A 6,782-nucleotide genomic window follows, 5' to 3' on the forward strand; every position below is an offset into this window, starting at 1 on the left:
AAATGAATGTCCTTCAGTCCTGACCTATCATCTTTTTTTATAAAAAGTTTTACTGGAACACAGCTTTGTTCATGTGTTTATGTATTGTTTATAGGTCCTTTAATACTACAATGCCAGAGTTGCATAGTTGTAGCAAAGACTGTATGAGCTGCATAGCTCAAAATATTTACAATCTGGCACTTTACAGAAAAAGACCTGTTTGAAAATTGAAGCTCTTTTCCTCCTTTTATGTAAATATTAGATCAATTCTTATTATCCTGGGATAGAAGCCCTTCAGTGCTCTAAATAAGCAGGCAAAAGAATCAGATTTATATTGTTCTTTTCTATAGGTGGTGAGTCACATAATATGTGGACTCTGCAAAACTCAACTGAAGTCTGAAAAACTCTCTGGAATTCAAGGCTGAAAATATCTGTAAAAGTGCAAAATTCAGAGAAATTAGTATGCATTAATATGAAGATTCATATTTCAGAGAAATATCTTTGTGACTTGTTTCACAAACTTAGTTAAATAATGATTACAACTAGGGTAATCAATCTGTTTCAAAAAGAACAGCCAATGTGTACATGTTTTGAATTCTTATTGATTTTCTAGATGAATGATTATATAATAAATGACCCGATTACTTGTAAATGTTGACTGCATCTTAGATTTCAATAAAAAATGTTAGCTGATCTACTAATGCAGAGTACATAGTTCATAGGTTTTTATATAACTGGAACTTAATATATCATAAACCATCTGTCTATCTAAAACTATTTCTTGTTAATTAAATATCATAATTTCTATATTTTTATTCTTTATATATCTTTCTATTCTTTATATTCCTACAACCTCATGTCTGAGTTCTGTGCATGGGCAATGTGACAAAATAAGAATATTTTCTTTTATAAATAATTATTATAGCATATCTGGAGCACATGAATATTATTTGATCTTCTCAACAATACCTTCCAGTTGCCGGAGCAGATATCCTTAATTTGCTTGTGAAGGAATTGAAGCAGAGAGGGTGAATGCTTTGTCTATAGTTAAGATAATAATAAGTAGAGTTATTACAAAGTATAAGGCTTTTGATTTTAAGTCCAGGGCTCAAGAAGTTATTATAGCTGAAGTTTTTCCTAGACAGAGAATCAGCTTATTTTTAATCTGTGAATGTAATATTGTCATTCATAATATGGAACTCTGGTTTTCAAACTGTAGATACAGGCTTAAATTTGGGTATTGAGAGGATGATAATTCATAAATATATTAAAATATCTCTATAGCACATGTATTTTAGCCAGGACACTTGATTTTTATGCAACTTGTTTAGAATTTTTTGGGAAGGACCAATGAATTGCATGGAATTATTACAGAGGTCCCTACTGTATATTATTTTACTATGTCTATAAAGCAAATTGGGTAAATTTGCAAAATAGAAGCAATTTAAGCAATATTTGGGGGGAGTAAGAGTGAGATACAGGAGCTAATGACATTTGATTTATTATACTGTGTAAGCTGGAACACTTATCTTTGTAGTCTCAATGTTTTATCTGTAGTATTTTGGTTATTCTCATATTCTCATAGTAAAAAAAAATTTGAGCATGTAACCATTAAGTATGTTCCTATAATAAATACACCTATTTTCATTAATTCGTCTGTATTTTTATTCTAATAATTATGTAAATTATAAATGAATCTACAAACTAAAATAAGTGTAAGAAGGAAATAATATAAAAAGCAATTTTAAATTTTAGTTATTTGCAGTCACTAAAAAATAAAAATGTAAATGAACAGGCATGTTCCAATAAAACTTTATTTACCAAAACAGGCAGTAGCCAGATGTGGCTCACAAATAAATAAATAAATAAATAAGAATTCACAGAGACTGTTATTTTTGAGAGGGATGGAATGTGCTTAAATGTGAATCAAGATTTTTTTCCCCCTTAATTCTATGTGACTTTTTGTGACAGCTACTTCTATAAGCTCTTATTGCTGAGGAAATTTCCTATAAATGAATGCCAACTGAAATAAAACAAGTGTATCATTGGCTACTCTTACTAAGTTAGAAAAGCAGGGAACTTTTTTTTTTTGTCTCAGGCACAAATTAAATAAAGGATTTGTTTGGTGATTTTATTAGGACATCTATGGTTATTAATACATAATAATTGGATTTGCATAATTTTATTAATGGCTCAAAATCTGCTGAAACTCATTTGGAAAAATTTTAAGTGAATTAGAAAATTTTACATCCAAGTGTATTGGTCAATGTTGCCTAGAGAAACAGACCCAATAGGATATGGATAGATAGATGATAGATAGATAGATGTATGGGTGTCCCTTAGTATTCACAGGAGAGTGTTCCAGGAACCCAGTGGATACTCAAATCTGTGGATGCTAAAGTTCCTGCTATAATATGGCCTAGTTTTTAATATATATAACCTTTACACTTAAATCATCTCTAGAATATTTATAATACCTAATACAACATAAATGCCACGTAAATAGTTGCTAGGCTTATTATTTACAGAATCATGACAAGAAAAAATTATACACTTTTCAATAAAGACACAGCCATCTTTTTCTTCCATATATATATATATATATATATTTATTGCAGAATATTACAAAAAAAATTATACACTTTTCAGTAAAGACACAGCCATCTTTTTCTTCCATATAATATATATATATTTATTGCCAGAATATTACAGGGGTACATATGTTTTGGTTACATAATTTGCTTTTGTACCTTTTACATCAAAGTTAAAAGTGTGCCCTTCCCCCAGAGTGTGTGCATTGTACCAGATAGGTGTGAATTACCCAACCTCTCTCCCCTTCCCTCTACTTGATTTCTGTTGAGTTATACTCCCATATAGGCAAGTGTCAGTGTTGCTCTGCAACTGGTTGAAACCATAGAGGTAAAACCTGTGAATAGGGTGGGTCGACTGTGGATATAGAGGATATTTATTATGGGAATGAACTGGCTCACAGATTATGGATGCCAAGAATTCCCACCATCTGCTAACTGCAAGTTTGCGAACCAGGAAGCAATGGTGTCATTCAGTCAGAGTCTGAAGGTCTGAGAGCCAGGTGTATTGATGTCCAAGGGCAAGAGAAGTGATATTCCAGTTAAAGTAGAGAGAGAGAGAATTTGCCCTTCCTATAGTTATTTTTTTTCTGTCCTGGACAGTCAGTGACCTTGATGATGTGTTGATGTTTGCCCACACAGATAAGGAAGGATCTTTATTGAATCTATTGCTTTAAATGCTAATTTCTTCCAGGAACACCTTCACAGACACACCCAGAAATAATGTTTTACCAGTTATTGAGGCATTTTTTAACCCAGTGGTGTTGACATATAAAATTACACAAGTAATTCTTCTCAGAGATTTTATACATTGCTGCTGGGGGAATGGGGACCAAAGATCTCATTCTTGGCAAAGGAAAGCACCTCCATTGATCCAGAAAAAGAGGAAAACCAAAAAGTAAGCTGAGTGAGTTTGAACAAAGAAAAGTCAGCTAGTTTACATTTCAGCAAGCCATTGCTAGCAAACTTCTTGCCTGTTCTGAAATTCTAGCCTGTTGGGGATAGAGCTTACAAACACCCTGCTGGGTCTGTGAACACTCTGGGGAGAATATTGGTCACAGAAGAGATTATGGCAAGTCCTAGAAAAGATGCATCTTCTAGGGCATTTCCTGCCCATTAAACAGGCAAAGCAGATACCCATTGTGGAGATTTGCATTTGCCTGGGGACAGAGACCAAGGGATTAGTTTGAGCCCTGGGATATGGGCAGAAGAGCTTATATCCCTTATTACAGAGGAAGATCCTTTGTGGTGGTGATGGGAGGAAAATTCCTCCCTTCCACCAACTCCTCAGAGGAGATTAACACAGGTGGCATTTTATTCCATAGAGAACTAACGGAGTTTAACACCTCCCTTGAAATTTGTATGGTGATCTCAAGCAGGAGGCTCTCCCAATATGAGGCTCAGATTTCAGATTTCTCAAGGCTACCCTTAAGGTTAATAAAAATAACAATAGGAACTGGTATTCTCAATCATAGAAACTGCTGGCATCTTTGTTCCCTTCCTCATCTTATGCTCAAGGCAAATAGACTTCAATAAAATCAGAGTGGAGCAAACACTCTAGGCCATTGCCAGAAGCCCACAAACAGGCAGCTCCCATTTTTAATTCTACTCTATGTCTCCTGTCTCTTTCTTTACCATTGTTTTTAACTTTATAATTCGTAAATTGATTGCCTCTAGTTTCCACAGGTCTCAGCAGACCCTGCTCCTGGGGTGGGACCCTGACACATTGAACACATGAATTGCTTTCTGCATCAAAATCATGTAGTAATGGAAACTTTTCCAAACATCCATTTTCTAATACTCTTTCCAATTTTCTAGCACAATTTTTTATTTAGAAAAGCAACTATTCCTTAAATCATAAAAATTTTTTTACATTAAAGAGATAGAAAAATAACCCCCCCCCACACACACACATGCTGGATGACATTTTACTGTCTGCTGATTATATCATTACTCCTCCCAAATCCCTGGTCTGCCTAAAAAAACAGAAGTCAACTCCATCATTTTCTGGTTAAACACTTGTGTTTAGGAGTGTGAATATATGTTCAATTATACTTTCTTGGAAGAATCTCTTAAGGACCCTTTCCAGTTTTTTATAAGGATTACTTTACTTAAAACCACATAGTAAAATCCACCTATTTGGGTTTCCTCTAAGCTATGGGACTCCCACTTTTCCTGGATAATAATCTCCCTTATGTTACGGGGACCAACTGAGACTGACCACATTAAGCTGTATATTAAATACTAGCTGAGCTTAATTTTATTCTTATTTTTACATAAGAATTGAATAAACATAATGGATCCAATATTTTCTTCCTTCATTCTTGTCTAGTGGATGATCTTACGAACTAATGCATGTACATATTTCATTACAGAGCACACGTAGATCCCTGGTTCTTTCTACTGGTGGATTAATTACAATTGACTATGGAGCATTTAAGATGGAGATGCCCAAGTACTGCACCAAGTCTCTTGAATCAGATGATCCAAGGTTTAGAACACCACTTTATGGCGTGAGGTTAGGGCTTTGGAAACATCAGCTCCTGGGGTAACATATTAATTATGCTCCCTCTTTGCTACCCTCTTGAGTCATTGCAGAGCTTCAGCAGCATTAAAGTTGGTCACACACCAGAACCTAGAGAATTGTAATGACCTATTATATTCTAGCATCCTCTCTGTGGGACAGCTGGAGGGAATGAGCCCTAGCTTTAAAAAGATACTTACGGCAACCAGTGGCCAAGCTGGTTCATAAAGGGATAATATGCAAGAGTGCTGATTCACTTAATGCTGTCACCATTAGGCAAGGCTAATTAATGCATGAAGTCATTTCAGCTTTCTTCTGTTCAAGTGAACTTCACTTGAACCTGTTTCAAAGTAAACACACAAGGGTATGACATGATGCATAAAATTTTGATAATGTAGATATTAAAAAGGGCCAGATGGTCGGTCCTTGTATTAAATATAACCTTCATATTCTGAGTGCAGTCAGAATTAAAAGAGGTGAGCAAAGGTGGGAAACACCTAAGACAGCTGTGATTACACAATAGAGCTGAGGGTAGAACATTTTTTGGTTCTTAGATTTGACTGCAAGCATGCCTTTTATCCTAGAAACTGAAATTATTTTGTGCAAAGTTATTAAATAGGTATGTCTCAAAGGAAAAATTGTGTTGTAGCTAATGATATGCACTTTTGACAGATGCTAGCCAGATGTTTACCAAAGTACTTTTATTCCTGGATGAGCAGCTGGACTACAAATCCCATCCTCCCTTGTCACCAGTTAGGTCAAGTCATGTGATTGAGGTATAGTCAGAGAAATATCAGATGGAAGGATATGTGTCTAGGCCATAAAATATTTCTCTACATGATTTTTTTTTCTTCCTTTATCTTTTGGCCAGCTTCTGAGAAACTGGCAAAGAATTTTGGAGGCCTTGGGAATGGCATAGTCATAAAATGGAAGGGATCTGGGTTTCTGAATCAAACTTTGTAGGTTTTCCCTGTGAACACTCCATTGAACTTTGGTGCACCCCATATCAGCTTCCTGTGGATTGTGTTACAGAAATGTCTGCTCAAGCAACAAGACATTGTGTTAACTAAGGTACTTTGTCCCACTTCTCTTCTATGGATTCATCCTATGTGTATATGGCATACAGAGGAAGAAATGCTCAGTTTTACATAGAGGGATGGAAAATACTATCTTTGAATGGTGACTTAAAAATAGTGAAATGAAGAGCAGCTTTATGCATATTTGGATGATTCTTCTAGGAAGGTATTTGGCTTTCTTATTGTTAGACAACTTTGAACACACCCAGTTGATTTTTTTATGTAGTAATATTGAGGCAAGAAAGTAAAAGCAGAACTAAAAGCATCTGTCCTAGCTGCCCTGTGTGGGCCTCAGCCAAGCCGCAGGTGTTTCTGTTGTCTATATGTTTCTTCCTTGACATATGCGGGGCCTAGATTGTAACCTAGTAACTTCACTGGACTTCCATCACCTTTGGGGGCAGGTGGTCCAACTGGTCTCAAGGACAGGGGCGAATCTGACCTTCCCCTTTGAGCCCAGGACCTTGAGGATGATGTCATGTCTTTCTCTGTTTTATGGCCCTCATGTGCACTCCCAACCTGAAAAGTGGATAAAGGAGAGGCAAGAGATACAGTCAGGGGGCTCGGTTTTGGAGACACGCGGTGTTCTGAGTTACCCCCTGGTCAGAATAAACCCAC

The sequence above is a fragment of the Otolemur garnettii genome, unplaced genomic scaffold (genome assembly GCF_000181295.1).
Source record: "Otolemur garnettii isolate 467f Iridium unplaced genomic scaffold, OtoGar3 scaffold00063, whole genome shotgun sequence".
Classification (NCBI taxonomy): Eukaryota; Metazoa; Chordata; class Mammalia; order Primates; family Galagidae; genus Otolemur; species Otolemur garnettii.